Genomic DNA, 25,769 nt, shown 5'->3' with positions numbered 1-25,769 from the left:
TGAGGATATGCCAAAGACAACCACAAGATGAAAATGATTCCGAGCAAATGAAGACAATTTCTTCTTCTGGGGAGGATAAGATTATTGTAGATTCTAAAAAGGATATTTTTACAAGCAAGTGGGAAGAAGAGTACAAACAAAAACTTTCCAAAGAAGAGCCTAAAGTTGAAGAGTTAAGCAGTAACCATGGTTACCCTATGCAAAAACATTCATGTTAGAATATTGCCCAAGAAAATGAAGCAACCAAATTTTTCTCCCATCAATTTTTTTGACACAATGGCTGATTACATGGGATTCTTCTTTGGTCAACAACATACATCAATTCCAAGGTATGTTCCAATATTTTTGTTTTAGGTTTCCATGTGGTGCATTCCTATTTTAATTGTTGATTTTCAAGAGCACATTCGCATAAGGTCTAGTACTCAGATGTTGGGTTGGTATCATTGGAGGGATGACTTCATTCAAGTGAATTAACCCTTATACATGAGTAGGAGTAGTATGATTTTTACATAAATAAGATCATTACGTGAGCATTTAATTTCCATCTTTTAGAATTTATAGGTCTATATTTCATTTTTTATAAGTTTGAAGGAGATTTTCTGGTTTTACAGATTCGATATATTTCTGACTCCATGCCCAACAAGGCTACTAGTTTGTAGCTTCTCATTGTCTTTCCAATAAGGCACCATCCCTAGTTGGAGCCAATGTTTTACCCTCCTAATTCTCCCTTTTATTCTTTCATATAACAGAGGAGACTTTTTTTGTATGCAGGGACGGATTTTAAAGCAAGGTCAAGGTATATTCAAGGGGGGATTTGAAGAGGAGATGAAGAGGATTGGTGCAAAGAATAAAATAATTTGAAGCCATATTTTAGGAAGAAAATGAGCTCAAAGACCACATTAGACTCACTAAGCCAGAAAGTGCTCTAGAAGAGCTTTCTAATGGTACGAAGAATCTTTAAAATTCGCTCCTGGATCGTGAGATAGAGCTATTCAAAGTTGGTGACAACAAGTCAAAGCATTACAAACATTAAAGGTGTTTAGGTGAGCCTTTGGTGCATACCAAAAGTTGGATTAAGTGCCAAACTTGGCGACATTGTTGGAAGAACCTCCACACGAAATTCTAAGAAGACGTGGTTGACATGTTAGTAATGAAAAAAGATTCTATTGGCTGCAAGTGGAACCCACTTGGCTGGCTTGACCTAGTGGAGTTACCCCAATCGAATGTTAAGATTGAAATAAAGTTAAGGGATAGGATATAAAGGAGTGGGTGAGGTCCACCCAACAGAGTTATCTTGATGACATGATACAAGTGCAGAAAGTTAAGCATCAGGAGTGGAAGACGGAAATAACATCATCCCGGTGATGGTTCCCTCACGAGTATATCCCGGAGGAACCAGATATGGTTCCAAACCAAGCGTTGGGATGTAACTAAGAGGGTGGGTTCAACCCGATAGTAACACCTAAAAGGAAACATACAAGGCATACAAATGAAGCATCACGATGAAACTAAGAGGGCAGAGTCCACTTGGCAATAACACCTTCGTGTCGTATCCAGAAGGGATAACAAATAAGAATTAGTAAAAATATAAAAGCAGGGGGACCAACCTCCACATTAAATGGAAACATCTAATAAACAAGTAAATAGTAGGGATATCACCATCAGTTCTAAGGTCGGTTGGTCTCGAAAATAATTTTAGTGGGGTAAATAGTACGATAGATAAACCAACAATAGTGCATGGAATGGTCAACATCAACTCTAATGAATGGTTGATCAACGACTAAGATTGACTTCAGGGGGGCTGAGCCCTACTCCCAACCATTTCCATTCACCCCACTAGAGTAGGGATACCACACCTACCACCAACACGCCAACACAATAGTGACGTGAGAAAGCGAGCACAATTTTTGCGGCGCTAAGGGCCTCCCCCATCCACTTCTCGTTTAAACTAGTGACTCCATGTGTCATTCCCAAAACTCTCTCCATTTCATTCCTACCCATGCGTTACTCCACTATATTCCAAACCTATAGATATTTCACACGCTAACTGTTGAGTTTCAAATTTCTTCCTCTTTCAATGCTATTTCTTGGTTGCTCCTCTAACGCTTGACCTCATTCAACCATCAGCTAGTGCAGAGAAACTCCAATGCCACCACATCAAATCACATCTCCCAACTACATATTTTAATCCTGATGGGTGAAAGGTAATGTCATACAGGAAGGGCCACCTCCAAAAAGGGGAAATTTAAGAATTTAGAGGGAGAAAATCACAAGTGAATTGGCAAGTAATCATGGGAGAAATACAATGGAAGAGGCGAGGCCAAATCATCAACCCACAATGAACCTAGATAATGGAGCTTGAGTCCACCTTAGGAAATAAGAGGACTCGACAATGGAGATATTTTGTTGTGTCATTTATGACACCTCATGTTTTCATGTTTTGTAAATATTTCATTTCAAGAAGGAACCAAAATCTATTAGGTAATAATTAGGACACATTTCACATTGTCAAACAGTTGGGAAGTTCTAACAACTGTAGCATTTAGGATATTTTTGTAACTATTTTTTTGGACTCTCTCCCTATAAAAAGGGATGAAAAACTCATTAGAAGGGTTCAATTTTCCGGTTCAAGAAGTTGTAATTGTTCTGGTAATTTTGCAAGCTTGTTCCTGCTAGACATATTTCATTCTTGATGAGTAGTGAAGAAGATTCTGGGGATTCCAAGCATTATGATATGTAGTATGTGTTCTACCTCCATGTGTTATTTCATTTGTATTTTTCTTCTTGAGAATTTTGTAATTGTAGTTGTTGGATTCACTCTTAAGTCACATATTTACTCATGTTATGATATAGTAGATAGTACCTGTGAGATATTGAGTTCGAATACATAAAAAGTGCTCCATAATCTATGCACCTCATTTCTTTTAACTTTCATGATTCTACTCGGATTTAGTGCATAGGATTTTGTGTATGTCCAACCTTCTACATGGGGTTTCTTCCTTATATTCCTTCTTTCAACTTCCCACCCCCTCTAATAACAGAGATTATTATTATTATTATTATTATTGGAATAACAATAATCAAAACTATTGATTATTATACAAATAATAATATATAAACAAATAACCTTATAAAAAACAATAATATCTTAAACTTACATTATAACAACAATAATTTCTTCTCATTAAATCAGTAGCTTTGTGCCTTACATTACATTTTAGATTTTGTATCTTACATTTTACAATTTACATTACATTATGCAGAATTTTACATTTTACGTTATGCTAGATTTTACATTTTACGTTTTACATTTTCCATTTATATACTTTTTAATTTGAGTATTAAGTAGAACATATCAAAAATGTTGACATACTTACATTATGCCTACACATCTCCCTTATACTAGACTGTAAAATGTCCCTCCACACAATTATCAAATATTCGATATCAATGTTATTATTAAGTGAGATTATAATTTTTAATATAAAACCATTAGTATTTCTTATCAATTACTTAATGATAATAATTAATTTTTATTTCTGAACTTTTCTTTTTCCATTAAGATTTATTATTACATTGTTTGGATCTCAATAGCAACATATATTTTGATTAAAATATATAATAATAAATATTGTTATCATATAAATAATAATATTGATTTAGAAATTAACTTATTATTCTTAATAATTAATTTTATTTATATTAAAATAATCAAATTCTTTTATATAAAATGATAAGAAAACATTAATATTAATAAGTAAAAGGTTTATTTTTAATCTAATTATATATTAGTTTAGAATTTTTTTAAACTTACAAAAATCATAGTCATACATAATTCTAGGAAGCAATAATATTTGCTCTACTTGAAGTTTGACTTCAAATATTAGATATTTCTTAATTAATATTTTGGCATGTATTTTTGTGAACCTATCTATCATTTATCAAAACTATCCATAATTATTATGTGATTCTCATCGATAATTATTAGTATCTGACTGGAATGAAAGTTAGTGAAGGAATAGATCTAATGACAATTTAAATATTATTTTACTTTGCTACTTGTAAAATATGTACAAAAGTTATATTGGTAATATTGGAAACATCCATGTACTAACTTAAGCATTCATCTTCATCAACTTGCAGGAAGGTTCAAGGGTGGTTAATATAGACAACTCAATGATTTTAAAACACGAGGAAGTGTTTATTTCCTCTCTTCTTTGCTTTATATTCTCTATTTCACTCTACAACAAATGACTTTGTTCATAACCAAATGGGTTTTCTCATAAACACAAATGTTTGATGAAAATGTTACAAGATAGTGGAATTTTATTTTAACATCGATATAAGGTAAAGCAGTTTTACATATTCTTTTCTAAATCTGAAAATTAGTGAATTTTTATTTTTATTTATAATTTTTTCTTACTATATAAGATAAAGCAGTTTTACATATTATTTTCTAAATTTGAAAATTAGTGAATTTTTAATTTTTTCTTATCACATTGTTTATATTAAAAAGGAAAAAATGAAATGACAAATAATAAAAAAATATTAGTTAAAAACCCACTATTTAATTTAGCATATAACTGATGAAATTTGGGCTCATGCTTTTGAATTTGCCTAGCATTTATCGAATTAAATCATGAAAGATGCTTAAATATTTGTGTAGCATTTATTGAATTAAATCATGAAAGATGGTTAAATGAGGAGATAGTGAAATAGGAGATGGTTTTTTGGACATGTGGTATTGATGAGTCATGATATTAGTCCATGGTGTGGTATTGTTAATAATATATGATTAAAAATCTTGTTATACTAGGATCTGTATTACTTTTAACTCACATATAAATGCTTACCAATCCTTTATGTATTATAAATTGGACATATTACTGTAAATTCAACATATTAAATTGAAGTCTAAATTTTTTTCCAAACTTTTTTATATTACACCTATACATCACTCCTACAATGAACTATTGAGAATTTTAAAAAACATAAAATCTTAGTTATCGTTTTTATAACTTTGTTGGGCAGAATATTCATCGTACGGTGTCCTCGTGAAAAACATCTATCAAGCTAACTTTTACACCAAAACTAGCTCATCACAATATTACATTAAGTATGCAAACAAACAATAACTGTAATATAATATTGAGTTTTTGTGAGAAATATAGTCATGTACTTTGGAAATATGAAATTAATTGTAAATATGTTAAAGGTTATTACTAAAAATAAATCAAATCATTTTATTTTATTTTTTTAAATAAATATTTTTTAGTATTTTTTTGTTTTGAAATTAATTTATCACTAATGTTTTTTTTAATTTAGTTTTATATAATGTGATTTTATGATTCTATTCGCTTGAGAAAAACTCAAACTCAATATATGTGATTAGATTCTATGCACCTTTAGTGAAGTGAAGTAGTTTAGTGAATCACTTATTTATGAAACTTATTTTGCAAAGATGAAATCATCTTAATATAAATAGAAAAATTCTCATTGTTTAAACAATGTGGCCATGTTTTGCAATACTTATAACCATTATTTTTCTTTTTGAATGATTAGTTATTGCATGAAATGCATGTAAACCATGAGATTTTAGTGAAAGGCATTATTGATCCCTAAAATTATTGAATACAATTGATTAATTTGGTAGAAATAGATTAATTTGGAAAAAAATTGATTAATTTTAACTACAAATTGAATTATTTGTATATGATCTTCTTTACTTTGAACTTAAATATGAATATTTTTCATTGCTAAATGAAATCTAGTCTTGTACATTCAATCCATCTTATCTTAAATTGTTTTCTAATGTAAGCAATTTACAACAATATAATGATATAAAATTTCGACTTTGCATCTTCATGATTATGATACGTAACTAATGTGAAAACATGGAAGTCACATGTTCAAAGGAATTGAAATTAGAGAATATGATAAAAACTGTGAATTTAAATTCATGGTGCCAAATGGAAACACAAGAATTTGATGTCAATGTTTTTAATTAAGTGACTTTTTAGTGCCAAGGTTAATAAATAGGAAATGTAAGTATCTTAAATGAGGAAGTATTAAAACATTGAACTCAATCCTATGGATTTTTCCATTGACTCTAATGAATTTGAATTCATGGTGCCAAATCCCAACACAAGAATTTGATGTCAACATTTTTAATTAAGTGACTTTTTGACACCAATGTCAATAAATAGGAAATGTAAGTAAATATATAAAATGAGGAGGTATTAAAACATGGATTCAATCCCAAGGATGTTGCTACTAATGCTAAAATAAGAACTCCAATAATGTAACAAGTACATATATTTAAATATTAAAAAAAAAAATGATATTTAATGTATAACTATAAAATAATTTTTTGATCAATAAATAAAGTAATATGTATTTTATAGTGAATTTAATACTATACATCATCATGCACAAAATCAAAATTATCGTCACAAGAAAATCGCCTCATCAAGCAGATGAACAGTCCATTCTCTCATTCCCCTCCAACACCATTTCTCTCTCCCTCCTTTTCTCCTTCTCTCTCATGTCCTCTCTCTCTCTCTCTTTCTCTCCCACGTCCCTCTGTCTCTCTCCCACATGACTCTCTCTCTCTCTCTTCACCCTCCAAATCTATCAAAATGTATGCCTCTAACTCCATCTCTCTCTCTCTCTCTCCCTCCTGCTCTATCACTTTTCCCTTCCCTCTCTTATCTGTCTCCCCATCTCTCCCCCTTCCATATATTTGTCTCCCTCTCTCTCTCCTTATTGTACCCTCTTCATATTACCTTTTATTATTTCATATACTAGAGGAGACTTGTCCTTGTATATAAGGAGGGATTGAAAAATCCATCAGAAAAAACTGGGACTAAAAAGCAAAGCAAGGCTAAGGCATATTTAAGGCAGAATTTGAAGATGAGATAAAGAGGACTGGTGCAAAGAATAACATAATTTGAAGCCATTTTTTAGGCAGAATATGAGCTCAAATACCACATTAGACTCACTCAGACAAAAATCTCATTGGAAGAGCTTTCCAATGGTATGCAAAAGTTTGAAAATGGCCTCCTAGATCATGATATAGTGCAAGTCAAATTTGTTGACAACAAGTTAAAGCATTGCAGGGATGAATTGTGTTTGGGTGAGCCTTTGGTGTGTAGCCAAAGTTGGTTTGAGTTCCAAACTCAGCGACAAGGATGTAGGAACCTTTCACGAAGCTCCGGGTAGATGTGGCTGACACGTAAGTAGTGGAAAACTATTCTATTGGCCATAGATGGAACCCACCTGATGGGCTTGCACCAACAGAATGTTAAGATTGAAATAAAGTTGAACGTCATGACATAAGGGAGAGGTCAGGGTCCACCGAATGTAGTTACCTCAATAACATGTTAGAAGTGGACATAGTTAAGTGTTGGGAGTGGAAGACCGATATGACATCATCCCAAGGATTATTCCCTTATAGGTGCATATCTAAGGACGCATAGATGGTGTGGAAACAAAAGCGTCAAGATGTAACTGAGGAGGAGAGGTCCACCTGGTAGTAACACCTTGGAGGAAACATATAGGGTGCAAAAGTGAAGTGCCAAAATGAAACTGAGTGGGCAGTGTCCACACAATAGTAACACTCTGACGGCATATCCTGGAGAGAAAAAAATTTCACTTAGGAAAAAGTAAAAAGGAAGTGGCCCCACCTCCACATTGAATGGAAACAACTAAATGATGAGAAAATAACAGGAGGATCACCATTAGTTCAAAGGCCACCTCATCTTGGAAAGCATTTCATCAGGGTAACTATCACGACATATAAGCCAATGCTAGCCCCCATAATGGTCAACGTCAATTGTCAAGTATGGCTGATCAATGACCAAGATTGAATCCGGGGGGTTAAGCCCTGCTCCCAACCATGTCCATTCACCATGCTAGAGTAGGGGGAACACACCTGCCACCAACGGGTCAACGCAACATTGATGTTAGCAAGTGCGCATGATTTTTGCAGTGTCGAGGCCCCCCCCATACACTTCTCATCCTACTTGGTGACTCCATGTGTCTTTACAAAACCTCTCTCCACCTCCTTCCTTCCCATGCATCACGCCAACATGTTCCCAGCCTATAAATTTGTCACACACTAGTCATTGAGTTTCAAATTTATTCCCTTTGCAATGGTGTTCCTCAGTCACTCCTTCGACATTCAAGCCCATTTATCCATCAGCCAGTGAAAAGAATCTCCAATGCCACTACACCAAATAATGTCTACCCACCAAGAATTTTAATCCTGATGGGTGAAAGGTAATGCCATACAAGAAGGGCCAACTCCAAAAGGGGCAATTTAAGCAGTGAGAGGGAGAAAACTAGACGTGTATTGGTAAGTAACCGTGGGAGGAATACAATGGAAGAGGTGTGGCCAGATCATCAACCCACAAAAAACCCAAATAATGGAGCTTGATTCCACCTTACGAAATCATAGGAATCGACAATAAAGAATTTTTGTTGTGTCAATTATGATACATCATGCTTTTCATGTTTTGTAAATATTTGATTTCAAGAAGGAATCAAAATCTTTTAGGTAATCATTAGGACAACTAGGCCATTCACATGCTCATATTGTTGGGCAGTTCAAACAACTATAGAATTCATCATATTTTTGTAGCTATTTGTTTGGACTTTCTCCCTATATAAAGGGATGAAAAACTCATTGGAAGGGATCAATTTTCTTGTTCTAAAGGTTGTAATTATTCTTGAAATTTTGCAAGTTTGGGTCTGCTAGATGTATTTCATTCTTGAATAATAATGAAGTTTCTAGGGATTCCAAGCATTAAGATAGGTAGTATGTCTTCTACCTCAGTGTGTCATTTCATGTGTATTTTTCTTCTTCAATAATTTTGTTATTGTAGCTGTTGGATGTACTCTTAAGTCACGGATTTACTTATGTTATGTCATAGCACATAGTACTTAAGAGATTGAATATTTACCTATGTTATGATATAATAGATAGTACCTATGAGATAATATTAGGTCCCTATAATACTAGTTATTCCCCCATTACTATTTTCATTCTAGCCCCTATTCTTATTGTTGTTCTCCTATTGTCCCCATATTGTTATTTTTTTGCACCATAAAAGCCCACTATTATTATTGTTGTGCCCTTGTATTATTATTGTTATGTCAGCTTTGATTATATTGTGACCCCTTAGACTCCTACATATAGAAAGGAGGTTTTTTCATTTGTATCATCCAAGAATTTTTCATTTGTGTAATGAAAACCAGATTTCCCCCTCGAAGAGGCTGATTTTAAAGGCGTCGGTCTATCTTTTCTTCTATTTTGTGGGCTAGTTGCATAACATTTGGTATCAAAGCATCATACAGAAGCATCCCAGAATACTCAAGCGTTGAGGACAGCAGTTTTTTGAAGGAGAGGGGCATGTTAGGTCCCTATAATACTAGCCATTCCCCCATTACTATTGTCATTGTATCCCTTAATGTTAATGTTCTACCCCTATTGTCCTCATATTATTATTATTGTGCCTCATAGAAGCCAACTATTGTTATTGTTGTGCCCTTATATTATTATTGTTATGTCGGCTTTGATTATATTATGACCCTTTAGACGCCTATTAGTGTTAGTATTTTCATACTACAATCAGTGATCAAAAATCCTATTTTCATATTCATTTTCAAGGTCTCACTCATAATTATTTTATCATGCCACTGGGTCATGCAAAAAATTAATCATTGATCGTAGTCGTAGTCCAAAAAACATCACTCTTCCCTAAATGTGATTACTTGTTGGCATAGTTTCATATCCTTTCGATTGTAAATCATCCATAAATTTAATTTTATCATGCCATTTGTATCAATCACGAGGTCATCAAGTCAGCTTTAAATTCAGTGCTTCAAGGTCTCATTAGGTATTTTAGGGTTTCTCAAGGTTTCACTAGGTCATTAGGTTTTCCAAGGCTCTAATAAAACTCCATTCGATTGCATAAGACCAACATCTAAAGGGTGATCAAATAACATCTCTGCACCATGTGAAGATGATTTGTAAAGAGAAATGTTTATTTCATCATGTAATTTTGAGTTCAAATGTAAGTTTTAATATTTTCATTATGTAAATTTATGTCTTTCAAATGTAATAGTTTCACCATCCCAAGCTATTAACTCAGTGTTCTGAAGATGCCAAACCATAAAAAGATCAATTTGTCAAGTTAAAGGGTAAAGTTTCAAAAATTTAAGTGAATTCCAAAGGGAATTGTCTTTTCCCAAGGGTGTCCAGATCATCATTTTCCACAAGCACTAAACCCTAGTTTCCTCTCCCACTGAGCTAGGGTCTGTTGTTGGGAAAAGTATCCATTCAGAATGCCCCTATCCCACTCTAAGGTGTGATAGTGCCTTATCAACAAACAAGGAAAACTATTTTCGTATTCTTCTTTATGAAATGTAAACAAAGAGGAAGGATGTAACTAACCTGTGTCTTTCGCTAGTTTGTTGATCCAATCGCTCTCTCCTTTGTTCACTTCCCGCTGCCTGCTCCTTTACTGGTCCAGCTTCACCAAGTTCCTGCAAGATCACAGAAGAGGAAAACTACACAAAAGACATAGATTTACATTGATAACTAGCTTAGGATCAGATTTAAGCTAAACATGCAAATATAACAAAGCATCATTGATACACAGCATGTAGGAGAAACTCAAATAGTTTTATTGATATAATAAGAAAGTCTAAGAGGAGATACAACCAAGTGAGTCCCGATCCAGCATCTACCTCCCAGCAAAGGAATCCCTTCCTCACCTATAACAAAGCATAAATCACCCAATGCACTAATCTCAATCTCAAACCAACAACAATTCTCTGCAAAGTACAAAATTCCAGCCTCCTGGATCTCTGGGATGAGGGATCCATATATAGATGTAATCAGAGAGGATGAGTCAGCTTATGTTTTGACTTGTGGCTTCTCTCTGTCATTTCTTTCTTCCACTTGGAGGCTGAGAGCCTCTTACTCATCACTGGTCGAATTCAGTGATGCAAGTGTCATTGGAGAAGATTCTGGAAGCTTCCATTGTCTTTCCACCTCGTTGAATGACTTTGCCATTTGTCATTTCACGCTCAATGCACCCTGGTAGTGCATTCACCTGCGTTGCAATGCACCTAGCCAGTGTATTTGGGTTCTTTGCAACGCAGGCAGCTAGTGGAGCATCTGAATTGATCCTGATTTGACTAGTTTTGGGCAGTTTCTGGTGGAGAACTTCTGGGAGAAGCTGTCATTTATTGACCTTGTTTCTTTAGGAGCTGGAACAACATCTTTAGGGACTTAGGATCCCTTGGTTTATGGACATTTCATGCTTATAGTTGTAAGGCACCAAAAAGTCTATAACAGTTGCCCCCTAAAGTATGAGGCCGTTTATCGGGTGAAATGCTTTATTAGGAGGATCCGAAGTTATTTCAATGCTGGGAGGAGACCTGTGATAAGATACAATACAATACATTATTTTCATACTGTTTTCATGATCTACCTGAGGCGGGCATTCCCATGCTCAGCTTTATAAATTCATTTTCATGTACATAGGACAGACAATCGTCTGATGGTAGACTGATGATTCTGATGAAATCATCATCCTTTTGGTAGGATGATTATCTGTGCTGTAATGTTGTACATGTCAATGTCTTTATTTTTCCTGAATATATATTACAGCCCGGATCGATGAAACTAGATCCGGGGTCTTCAATCTCGTCTGATCTTCACTCTAAGTACAAGTCGATCCATATGAAAAATGTTTTGAAGTCGAACATGGAAAGACATCGCTTGATTACCAGTCAATGATGTAAATTGTTAACAAGCGCGAGAGGAATCACCGATAATGATAATGACCCTCAAGGTACTGCAGTACAATTCACGTGGTGTGAATAAAGGACTTGGCGTCGAACACCACGCAAAATCTTTCGGTCGAAGGTCATTGATGTATACGTGTCTCCGGAAGTGAGAAACTTGCCATTTAGGCATGCAAGCTTCAAAGTACTGAAGGGGTGTTCCTAGATCAACTTCTTGGATAATGAGCTGGTGTCGACAAGAAGCGATCCGTCAAAGGAGGGCCTTGATGTATCCCACATCAATGACACAGAACGGAGCAAATGATTTTGATGGAGGTGAAAACGATCTGATGATATATGGTTCAGGGTGGCGGTCATGAAAGGATGAAATATAATGTATGGTAGTGGATGGGACATGGTTGACTTCTCTGGATGACTTCTCTTGAACATATCGGCGACACTTATATGATGGATTGGTAGCATTTACCCCAAAGGTGGATGGTATGGCGAGACCATGGTGATGTGACCGGTGAATGAAACAACCCAACCCGACTCAGGCACGGAGTGGAAGTGTCATGTTCAAGAGCGACTTGCTACCAATAAATATTCTTTGAGTTTCTTCCCAATTTTTCCCCTGTCATTACTGACCAGTACCTCTTTATTTTTTTCAAGCTTGAGGAGGATAACATATGCTTGTTCTATAATTTTCCCTTCGGGCAAACCCATCGCTATGTTTTAACGAGCCTAGCGATAGTGAAACTCGTTCTCGTCTAAAGACAAGTTTGTCGCTATTAATGTTTTAACGAGTTTAACGACAAAGATAACTCGGTCCTTTTCATTTTTAGAGAGTCTGAAAAGGAACGTAAAGATAACTTCGGAATTCCTTTTTCGTCATCTAATCCCTTAAGTCCGAAAAAGTATAAAACAATACAGAAGGGATGAATTTTCGATAGTTTTAACGAGCCGAACAAAACAAGCGCTCGATCTTTTTGTGCAATAATCCCTCAGGTCCAAAAATATTAAAATCTAGAGGAGGGATAGCACTTCCGGTCGCTTTAATGAGCTGGAAGGCTAGAACTCTGCAATCTTTTCATGTTTTATGAGTCAGATGAAAAGAGCTTAAAGAAGACTCGTCTTTTGAGGAACAAGTGATAAAATGGGTAGCAGCTGATTCCAGGTAAGGGTTGGAACTTTCCAAGCACGGCAGTGTCACAAGGATGGCTAGTGAAATCACTCTTCGTAGCTGTTCCTCAAAATGGGTAAACAATCAAATGGAGGTGAATGATCGGCCAATGGAAAAGTGGAGGTGACGGTGCAAACACGACCAAGGCTTTAATGGCTGATAATGTTACATTCACAGTGGTTATTTACCAGAGGGTAGTTCATTTTTTAATGAGCTTAAACGCAGATTGAAACACTTGCTCGGTCTTATGTTTATTTTTTAATGAGCATGAACTATGTGCTAAAACTGCTCGATTAATCCAGTCATATGATAAGAATGTCTCATTTAAGATGCCATTTTTTATGGAGCTTGCACCTTACAAAGCTTTGCCCCGGATCCTTTCGTTATGCAAGTTCAGAAACGACTAATCCTACGAGTTTAAAGGGTTAGCCTATAGGTTTAAAGGGAGGACATAAAAATTTAAAAAATAAATAGCCGCCCCTTGCTTGCACTCCAAAAGGTTTGCATGCCCCCAGGTATAAAAGACGATTTCAAGGATACCCCTCAATTTCCAGATAAAACATTTGTTCTACTAGGAAAGGCCTACCTCTTTCAGGTTATCCAAAGATTGTCTCATTTGCGCAGCAAACAAAACACTTCTTCGGCGATGTCTACCAAGATAAACAAAGGTAAGCGGCGCCGACCTAGCTTACATAACTTTGACAAAAGAATCTTATTCTAGAATAACCCTCTTCCAGCATGGGCGGGGTATAGACTAGTCATATTCTCCCGCAGAAACCTACCCTATACCCAAAGTTTTCCTGCCGAAGCAGACCAGGACGCATGCCCCCTGGGTTCCAGTCATATCCCTCCAAATTACTCGCGCTCATCGGGAGGACGGACTGTGGGTTGAGACATTTCTTGCGTGAAGAGACCATTTAGGGATGGTATATGACTATTTGCAATGCGTGATCCGGGAAATGAGAGCTGGTCCATGAGCTTGACCACTCTTCCTTCGTGCGGAAAACACATTACTCTAAAGAGTGAGGAGACGATGGCTCCCATGTAATAAATATAGTATCGTCCAAGGAGTAGGTTATAATCCAAGGGTCCTTGAACGACCATCACGTTCATTTGAACGGTCTTCCCTTTCAATGTTATGGGCACATTGGGGAGGATCCCTAAAGGTCGACTGGTTCCTTTATCAAAGCCTGTCAGATTTCTCATCTTAGGCAAAAGCGATGGCGAACCAAGCGCTTTCCAAGCAATAGAGGAAAGGATACTCACAGATGCCCCCTCATCTATGATGGTGCCAGCCATGACCATTCTGTATATTTGAACGATAATTCGGAATGGTATGCTTGCTGGAAAACGGGGTCTGCCTAGTTGGTTCCAGTCGAAGGATACAACTAGGTTGCTTGGAGGTGGGATCGAGTAGACGGTCGGGTATGGCTCTGATGAACTTCCTTCCTGCGATAAAGGAATGGGTGGATTGCCCCCATGTTCATCGGAGTCTGTGTTGATGAAGAGAATTTGGATGGTGTCATCCTTATCCTCTTCAGTGACTGTATCATTCGAAGATAAAACCTCTGAAGGCAAGACCGGGTCAACTGCCGCCTCGACCTTTTGACTTTCATCTGGTATGGATTCAGTTGGTTTATCCTCAATGATAGACGCTTCAGCTGACCACTTGAGGGGGCCAGCTGGATTCTCAACTAACGAAGGACTTGGCAAGAGTTTTTTATATCCAGGAGGAAGTCGTAACGGTGAAACCGGACGATCATCCAAAACTCTTTTAGCTTCGTCTAAGAAGGGACAACGGTGGAGGGCATGGTTGCCTTCGCATAGTCTACAGGGAGGTCTAGCTCTCCCATTTTGTCCTGGAACTTCAGTTTCGCTAGGTGACAGTGTACTTTCAACATGGCCATCAGAGGTTGATGACACCGGATTGTGCAAACGGGGAGACAAGTCCCTTAGTATCCGAGGGATGCAAGGACAATCTCTGTCAAAGTGGTCTCCCTTGCAAATGACACATGGCGATTTAGGCCTGGTCAGTGCTATGTGTGGATTTTCATTAGACGACACTTGTTTTCCCTTATTTGCCTTTGGCTCCTTCTTCTTTTTCTCTTTCTTCTTCTTTTCCTTTTTCTCCTTAGGAACTTGGTTTTTAGCTTTACCAGTCCCGTCACGTGAAGAGGAAGGAAGAGAGGAAGAATTAGAGGAAGTAGAAGGTTGGTGGGAAATTCTGGACTCGTCTAACTGCTGATTTGACTGTTCAGGAATAGTGGTGTTCTGAACGACATTGGTTGAGAAGAGCCAGACCGGCAAGCCAATTGTCAGTCCTGGAAGCGACAATGTGGCCATATGGGGCACAGCAACATCTCCCCAAGAGGAGAAGGGACTAGGATTTCCACCAAGGGGAATTCCTTGGTTGGTAGGCTCCATTTTCTCAACCTAAAGATCAACGCAGGAAAAAGGGTATGAATATTCCGTTTAAAATAGATTTTAACGACGCTTGGACACAACTTGCTTTTTCAATTTTAAAGAGTCGAGAAAAAGCAAAAGATGACTCTAGTCTCCTTCGATTTTTAATGAGCCTGAAGTGACAAGTGCTTAGATGGACCTTTTCTGTTAAAGATTCTGAAAAGGAACGAAAGGGATTGCTCTGGATTTCTAGGTAGAGGGTGTGCCAAACCAATCGCAAAACCGCAGAATACCTTTTAGGGTACGGGCGGTCAGTCTTCCCGAATGTTGTGTTCAGTGCATTGCGATTAGTAGGGCGGCCAACACGGCTTCCTATGGATAAAGGTTTTATGCCTATAGGGGTCTCCCAATATATACTCGACGGTACGTGGGAGCACAATCTCTACTGGTACTTATCGTCTCTCAGGAGGAATCACCCAACCATCAGTGAGGCCAACAGTTACCAGGTTTTACGACGCCGGAACACGTCTCTACCCTAGACCTCTATGTTGTGCGTTGAGTTCCAATGAGTTGTTAAGTTCATTCAATTTATTTTAGGTTGATCTTTCTTAGAAGTTTGCCTTTTTGGATCACCACAAGATGTAGATACAATTCCTAAATGCAGTCTAAAGATGATAAGCAAGCTTTTATCTCTTTTCAACAATGAAAATCCTAGCTACAAGGGGAAAAGAAAGACACAATATTTTCTCAAAGAGCATAGAGCACACTGTAAATGCAATTTTCCTAAATCAATCCATACAAACTGTGAAGATGCAAATGCACATATGCATGTATTTGTTTTCACTTTCTTAATATTGATGCCTAAAAAGAAAGCTGTTGTACAAATTTGAATTCGATTTCAAGTGAAAACACAAACAAGCTCCTTTTTGAAATCAAAAAGACGATTACGAAACTTTATGATTGTGAAGTAAACACTTGTTTCGACACTAGAAATTCACAAATTCAAACCAAAAGACAAAAGTAAAAGCGTAATCGACGGTCAACAACAAACAAACTTACTCCTAAGATCAAAACGACACTTACGACAGGTATAGATCTAAGGGCGACAGTATGACTAGTTTACTTTTGTAATGGGAAACTACAAATGATGTAACAAATACACAAAAACAAATACAGTTTCTTTGATACAACTGAGGCGGAATTGAGGCAAAGAAAAGGGGTTTTCAGATACGTACACACACTGATAAGAGGCTGCAAAAATCAGAGATAAAACTGAACAAAATGAAGCAGAGAACCACAGCTGCATAGGGCAAAGGCCGATCAATGCACCTGTTGCATAGAGAAACTGAATTGCAGCGCAGGTAGCCCTCTCGGGACCTGTGTTGAAATGCAAAACCTCTTCATAGAGCCTGCGCTGAAGCAGAAACGAGAATTGTCTCTGGGTTCTGGGTCACGGTTTGCAATTTAGTTTATGGTTTTTGGCCGGATAAAAGCTATCAATAAGGTACAATTAGAGGGATGATTTAAAGGAGGACTAAGAGCTATCATAAAGGGAAATTAGAGCATTTGTGGATTAGCTGTTCAGATCATAAACAGGCCCAGTGATTGGACTAGAGTAGCAGATCTCTACTTTGCATTTGTAAATGGCAAATGCAGTTCGATTCGCCACTCCAGAGTTTATGAGATGAACAACAATAGAAACACAAATAAACTAACTAGATACACTCCCCAGCGGAGTCGCCAATTTGTTGTTGGGAAAAGTATCCATTCAGAACGCCCCTATCCCACTCTAAGGTGTGATAGTGCCTTAGCAACAAACAAGGAAAACTATTTTCGTATTCTTCTTTATGAAATGTAAACAAAGAGGAAGGATGTAACTGACCTGTCTTTCGCTAGTTTGTTGATCCAATCGCTCTCTCCTTTGTTCGCTTCCCGCTGCCTGCTCCTTTACTGGTCCAGCTTCACCAAGTTCCTGCAAGATCACAGAAGAGGAAAACTACACAAAAGACATAGATTTACATTCATAACTAGCTTAGGATCAGATTTAAGCTAAACATGCAAATATAACAAAGCATCATTGATACACAGCATGTAGGAGAAACTCAAATAGTTTTATTGATATAATAAGAAAGTCTAAGAGGAGATACAACCAAGTGAGTCCTGATCCAACATCTACCTCCCAGCAAAGGAATCCCTTCCTCACCTCCAACAAAGCATAAATCACCCAATGCACTAATCTCAATCTCAAACCAACAACAATTCTCTGCAAAGTACAAAATTCCAGCCTCCTGGATCTCTGGGATGAGGGATCCATATATAGATGCAAGCAGAGAGGATGAGTCAGCTTATGTTTTGACTTGTGGCTTCTCTCTGTCAGTTCTTGCTTCCACTTGGAGGCTGAGAGCCTCGTACTCATCACTGGTCGAATTTAGTGAGGCAAGTGTCATTGGAGAAGATTCTGGAAGCTTCCATTGTCTTTCCACCTCGTTGAATGACTTTTCCATTTGTCATTTCCCACTCAACGCACCCTGGTAGTGCATTCACCTGTGTTGCAACGCACCTAGCCAGTGTATTTGGGTGCTTTGCAACGCAGGCAGCTAGTGGAGCATCTGAATTGATCCTGATTTGACTAGTTTTGGGCAGTTTCTGGTGGAGAACTTCTGGGAGAAGCTATCATTTATTGACCTTGTTTCTTTAGTAGCTGTAACAACATCTTTAGGGACTTAGGATCGCTTGGTTTATGGACATTTCATGCTTATAGCTGTAAGGCACAAAAATGTCTATAACAGGGTCAGTTATTAAATCAGTAGACTTATGAGAAGAGGAGGAATAAGGTAAGTCATTTTAGCAAGTATGAGGCCATTCCAACTCATAAACATCATGTCTCCATCATTTTTCAAGAAGTGAGTCCGAGGGACAAATCATTTGCCACACATAGGGCCAATTTTGCTTCAAAGTATATTTCCAACCAAACAATGATGAATTTTACAAAAGTACGAGAGTTTTTTGTCTATAATAGTCCAAGGATGGAAAAAATCCTTCAGTGTTTACACAGGTGTTACGGTTTTGGAGAACTGTCAAAAAATACAGTTGCTGCAATAGAGTTTCCACACTTCTGGAGTGATCTTGGGAAACTCCATTTTTTGCCTAGTTGGATTGTCCAAATGACTTCTTGATGGGTCAAATGATATAGACATAAATATATTCCAATGAGCTATCATGGGATCCATTTTGAGTTGAGGAAGACCTCCAAATGTTTCTTGCAAGAGCACACTTCATTTTTGCACCCTCATTCTACACTTTTTGACCAGTCTAGGGAGAATTGACTTTTGAGGGGCTATAATTGATCATTTTCAGTGTTTCATAGCTCCATTTTGTATCCAGGAGAAATAAACTTCTAAGGAGCTATCATGGGCTCAACTTGGACTATGTGAAGGTTCTCAAAAGTTGATTTGAGATCGGCACTACGCACTTCCTTCTGGCACTACGCACTTGCCAAAAAGTCAACACCATGGTCAAACACGCAATGCCTTTTTGGGGAACTTTTTGAGAAGATGGAGACCACCAATAGATTGATAATGAAAAATAAATCTAATAAAAACATGTTTCTAGCCTTATTTTGCAAAACTAGCAGGTGAAAAGGGCCAAAAAAAAGCAAAACATCATGTTTATGCCTCATTTTTTGCCCAGGCACTGTGCATTTTCCCAGTCTTAGGAAAATGAAGTTTGGAGGGTAAAATGAGGTCTATTTTGGAAATTAAATGTATATTTCAATACTAGACAGGAAAATCGTTCCAGTGAGCTATTCTGGGCCTAATTTGGACACCAGAGAGGCAGTAAAAAGCAACCCACAAGATGGAGGGCGCACATGACACTCTGAGGGTGCACTTGACAGAAAAATGGTGCACTTGACACTTTGCCTGATTTTTCACTGTTCTTCTCCAGATTTGATTTTCATCTATGGAAATCAAATTTTTACTAATGTAATTGATATTGTAAATGAAATCTTGGTCCTTTACTATTACCTAGGGGTAAATACATTAGGTAAATAGACTTCACCAAGTCAAATGAATTAGTTTCAATGTAATTAGGGATGATTCACTTTGATTACCCTACACTCTAGCTAGTAGTTTAGATTTTGGTGGAACTAATCCTCCTGTCATGGATTCGACCCCTGAGGTTGGGAGTTACTTGTATTGATGTCTATATATTCCCTTTCTTCACTCTTTTTAGAGGTTGGACTCAGTTGGATGTTGTACTAGCGATCATAGACACTATTGTATCATATTTTGGCCAGTTTTAATAGATGGGTTGCAACTATTTCTTTGGAATACATGTGGTATGGATGTTTAGAATTGTTTTTTCTTTTTTATCATTTGTATGAATGTTTTGTAAGCTCATAAACCATTTCATGTCTGTTATATGGTAATTTTCAAGTTGATAGGTAGAATACATGTTTCCTCATGCTTTTTTTTGGGAAAGTTATCATATTTTGTCCATTTCTCTTTAGTTTAGGAAGAATACATCTCATATGCTCTTCCTAACTCCTCATCAATCTTAAACCATCTCATCAAATCACCTTTAAAGTGCTAAGCCTCCTGCATACATTGCCCCTTTGAATGTATGAAATCATATATGATTTGCCCTGACCTAGCCTTTGACCTAATACCCTCATCCAACAATAACCCCATCATATCAAATCAAAAAAACCTCTACACTTTATGCCTAGCCTAAAACCCTAATCCGTCCAACCCTCTTGGTTGTGATTCTTTGGAGAGAGCCCTCTCAGGCTTGGTAGGGCTAGATACCAAGTCAAAAGATTGGTTTGTGGTTACCTCAGCTAGACTCTTCCTTAGCCTTAGAGATCCGAAGGAGTGATAACATATTGGCGCCATTCCTGGGGAATGAAATATTCTATTTCCTTGGGTGTACGATAATGTTTAGATCTAATTGATGATGGTGAATAGTGATCAGGCATAAGAAGGCTGAAATCATTCATGTGATGACTCTAGTGTTGATGAATCCAAAGGTTTTGAATTTTCATGGCGACTCCACTTTTCAAGAACCAATAGTTTAAAAACCTTCTTGGTGGCTTCATTGTTGTCAAGATGATTTATATTGCAAGAATAAATCCCAAGTATGCTGTTATGGATTGATCTCAAATCCCTAGATTTCCAAACGCTATGAATCACGTTGACTGGTTTACAAATATTCCTATATTTAAAAATGAACAAGAAGATGATGCTACTTTTCATTTTCTAAGGTCCCATGTACATGTATGTAGACTAAGAGTTGATTTTCATGAGGAATTTCTCATGAAGATGTTTATGGCTACCCTTGAAGTTAAAGCTAGGGTATGGTATGAAGCATTACCAAAAGGAAGCTTATGTTCTCTAAAATATTTCCATAATGTTTTCTTTGACCATTATGTGAAGTATTATCTTTATTTACAAAGCTATTTTGATTATAGTTAAAGTTTCATTGCGTATCTTGAAGTTATTGATGATATCAAATGTATGGATGACGAATAAATCATTAAAGCCTTCTCTGATTTTTTCCTTCAACAGCAATTCGAAGAAGCCAGTCATTTTGATACAAAATATTATATTCAACATACAGTAGCTTCCCCTTTGCTTGAAGATGAAGGAATTTTTCATCTTGATAGTCACAAGGAATCCGATGAAATGAATCAGTTGTGTGATGAAAATTTATATACTCCTTTTCTTGAAATGAATGAATATATTCAACATCCTTGTCAAACTTTAATAGGGAAAGAGGACAATTATTTTTTTGTCCCAAGAAAAAAAAGATTAGTTCCTCCTTTGACAGAAGAAGAAATAAATCATATTCTTAATTTGCAAATCCATATTCCATCCATTAAGAATGATGATGTTATTGTACAGTCTTGCTAGTTTCCAAGTGATTACGAAGAGGAGAATAATGATAAAAAAGAAGTTGTTTTAGAACCCCTTGCATATACAAATCTTCCTCAAGGTTTAGAACATGAAAGGTTTGTTGATAAAAAGGAGTTTTCCCCAGATCCCATAGATATGGACAATTATGTTGTTGAAAATATTACAGAGGATCCTTTGGCTAATTTGTTAGAACCATATGGAAATAATGCTTATTCTTCTCCTTTTATTGATTCACAAAAGGTAATGCTTCATAATTTTCAATGTCCCTTGGACAGTCTTTTTCAAGCATTGGAGAAGATGAATGTTGTTTTGTTTATAATCATAAACCTTGGTTTTAGTTTTCATTGTGAGTTACCTACATATACATCATTCTGCCTACTTGAGGTAAGTGAGAGCAAAATTCTAGTAAGTAGCCATCTACTGGATTGGTTACACTGGAAGGATCATTTCACCCAATAAAAAATGATGGAAGAAGTGAAAGAGGTGGAGGAACATGCCAATATGTTGCCTCTGGCTCATGAAGAGGAAACAATTCAACTTGACAGTTGTTCTGATCTTTCGGCTGATCATCAAGATTTGTCCTTTGAACATGCTTTTCAAGATCCTTTTACTAGTTTGCTGCAGTCATCAGATCATGATGGTTATCATGTTTTCAATCATAGTTTTGAGCTTTAGTTTTATGTTGAGTTGCCAATCTTCAAGTTTTTTGTAGATAGTGTAAATAGGGACAATCAGGTACCCAGTTTCTTGATTGGCTTCATTGGAAATTTTCTTTTACTTGATTTAGCAATCATTTTCAATAGTTAGAATAGAATAAGGTGTGGATTTTGTTTCACTCGCAACTTTCTTTCAAGTTCAGTTTTCAGCAAAGTGATGACATCTTCATTAAATCTTTGAGGTTTCTGCGAGTTTCATGATGAACCACGATTGCTGGTTCGAAATGTCGATCAGAAAGAAAGCTAATGTGATGGATCTAGAAGATAATCTACATAATCTTCATTAACGTTTCAAGCCCGAGGAGAAGGCCCTAAGGCTCCAATGATCTGATAGTTTGGATTGAAATGTTCAGTGTTCAGTTTGGTTGTTACTTTTTGACCGTATTGGCCCACATGGTTAGGCACTTGGTCTACAATGTTCTTGATACCTCTTTCAGAGCTTCCATCTCCAACAAGGCCGATGTTAGTGCCAGTATTTGCATACTGCCATCAATGATCAAAACTCCTCTTTTCATATTCATTTTAAGGGTCCCACTCAAATTTTTTTATCATTCAACTAGGTCATGCAAAAAATTAGTCACTAATGGTAGTCCTAGTCCACAAAACATCACTCTTCTCTAGATTTGATTACTTGTTGGCATAGTTTCATATCTTTTTGACTGTACATCATCCATAAAGTTAATTTTATCATGCCATTTTTATCCGTCATGAGGTCATCATGTCATCCTAAAATTCAGTCCTTCAAGGTCTCATTAGGTATTTTAGGGTTTTTTAAGGTTTCATTAGGTCATTAGGGTTTCCAAGGCTCCAATAAAACTCCATTCAATTGCATAAGACTAGTAAGTAAAGAGTGATCAAATAAAACCTCTTCACCATGTGAAGATCATTTTTAAAGATAAATGTTTATTTCATCATGTAATTTCGAGTTCAAATGTAAATTTTTATATTTTCATTATGTAATTTTATGTCTTTGAAATGTATTAATTTCACCATCCCAAGCTGTTAACTCAATGTTCCAAAGATACCAGACCATCGAAGGATCAATTTGTCAAGGGAATAGTCAAGTGAAAGGGTACAGTTTCAAAATGTTAAGTTAATGCCAAAGGGAGTTGTCTTTTCCCAAGGGTGTCCAAATCATCATTTTCTGTTAGGTCCCTATAATACTAGTGATTACCCCATTACTATTGTAGTTGTATCCCTTATTAACATTGTTGTGCCCCTATTGTCCCCATATTTTTATTACTGTGCCCCATAGAATCCCTCTATTGTTATTTTTGTGGCTTTATATTATTATTGTTAGGTCGGGTGGGTTATATTATGACTCGTTAGACTCCTATATATAGAAAGGAGGTTTCTTCATTTGAATCATCAAAGAATGATTCATTTGTGTAATGCAAAGGAGGTTTCCCCCTCGAAGAGGCTGAATTCTAAGGTGTTGATCTATCTTTTCTATTTTTTTGTGAGCTGGTTTCATAACATTTGGTATCAGAGATTTGGATTCTAGGGTTTCACTGCTCCAAATAGGTCATCGTGGCATTGTCGTTATAAATTTTTTTCTGCGACGTTTCAGAAGTGAAAAAAAAAACCATTTGAGACGAAATCACACTGAACTTTGGGTCCGAATTTCATAGCTTTCTGATCTATATTTGCAGAGATATGATCTGAGGATGTTGGTTGTTTTGCAAACTCCTAAATTACATTCCAAACAAGTGACCTAGGGAAAATCGTCATAAATTTCTCTCTAAGCATTGGATTGAAATTTCATAAGAAGGTACAGAAAGCAGACGGGCTATAGTTTCTTGTATATATTTTTCATAGTGAAAGGTTGAAACAGGGACACGTGGCACATCGTATAAGTTTGCTCTTCTGAACTAGTTTATAATTAGGTCATTGTGAGATATTTGGCATAAACCTTCCTTTTATAATCCAATTGCATTTAGACTAGTAGCATTGGAAAGAGGACACAAAGGGCTACTACAAATCACAATTTCAAAATTGGATGATTTGAAATTACAGAGATACATCAGAGGCAACATCGAGCTCCTACAAAGTGAAAAGAGGTGTGTAGATTTTTTTAATTTTTGCTTAAGCTTGGTTTGAAAATTTACTTTGAAGGAATTAAAAGGGCATAGTAGGGCATTATTATTGGTAAATGATACCCCGATGAAGGAAAATGCAAACACCTTGTAAGCAACCTGAAAGCTCTATCATGACTCGTGAAGAAGAGGAAGAAATACTACATGATATATCAAATTACAAGACCAACTGAAAAAAATTTCACTCTCACAAAAGCTAACAAAAGCTAAGATAAATGGTGTGGAATCTAAGATAAATGGCATGGAAGCTAAGATTGACGATTTGAAGACATATTTGACAAATTTTCTATAAGAAATACTCAATAATGGTGAAAGGGTAGTAAAGGAAACTCATGATGCGAACAAAAGAAATGTTAATCATGATTTCATAGGCTCTAATGTTGGATCGAAGGCCCACCATATTCCAAAAATCGATATGAGGAAGTTCAATGGCAAGGATCCCGCAACATGGATATTACAGATGGAGCAATTTCCGATCTCAATAATGAGAAAAACACGCAAAAGGTACGTATTGCAACTTTATATTTGGAACCAAATCAGTTTGTATGGTATCAATGGTTATGCTCTCATAAACAAATTATTACTTCGGAAATTTTTACGGCAGAATTGACAGCACATTATGAGGATACAAAAAGTAACACTTTTTTTAGCCAATTGATAAGCCTCAAACAAAAGGGTTCAATAATGGAGCAAATTGAGAAGTTCCAAAAATTGAACATAAGGTTAAAAAATATTCCAGATGAGCATAGGATTGATGTGTTCATATGGACCTTAAAGGATAATATCCAACACGACATTCACCTTTGGGAACCTGATTCATTAGAGAACGCATTTAGGTTAGCAAGAAAAAAGGAAAGAAAAATTATGGCAACCAGGAACCATACCACTCACAACTATAAACATGGAAGTGTTATTGCCCCTAGTCTTCCACAACCTATAAGGTTGATGCCACAAAAACTGGAAGAAAAAAGAGAAAAAGGGCTTTGTTACAATTGTGATAGAAAATACACTAAAGGTCATAAGTGTGTTGACAATAAATTATTCTACATAGATTGTGAAGAGGAAGAAGAAAAGGAGCAAGAATGGTTAAAAGAAGAGGATATACTCTAAGAACAAAGCCTAGATAAATAAGAAATGAATTCGACCATATCTGGTAATGCATTGGCTGGAATTACCACTCCTCAAACCATCAAGATAGAAGGAGAAATCAAGAAGAAAAAGGTAACAGTGTTGATTGATTCAGAAAATACCCGCAATTTTATTCATTGTAAGGTAGCAAAAGAATTGAATTGCTTCCTATATCCAGCACCAGAGTGTTAAGTCATGATTGCAAATGGAGGAACAATAAATTGCTCTGGAAAGTGCCATAATATCAAGCTATCCATGTGAGGATATGTATTTACTAGCCTAATGCTTTCCATTCCAATGGGAGGTGCTGATGTTTTATTAGGAGTCCAATGGCAACAATCCTTGGGTACAATAGCTTTTAATTTTCAAGAACTTTTCATGAAATTTTCTACGGAAGGAAAGGAAGTCGAATTAAGGGGAATTGTAGGGAAATCAGGAAAGATAATCAGCTCTAACAGTATGACAAAGCTTCTAAAAAAGGAGCAAAGAGGTGTAATTGCACAATTATGTTCGCTAGATGTTTCCACATCGG

The sequence above is a fragment of the Pinus tabuliformis genome, chromosome 1_2 (genome assembly GCF_031772625.1).
Source record: "Pinus tabuliformis cultivar Carrire ecotype Pingquan chromosome 1_2, CPIR1, whole genome shotgun sequence".
NCBI lineage: Eukaryota > Viridiplantae > Streptophyta > Pinopsida > Pinales > Pinaceae > Pinus > Pinus tabuliformis.
This window is presented reverse-complemented; position numbering follows the sequence as displayed.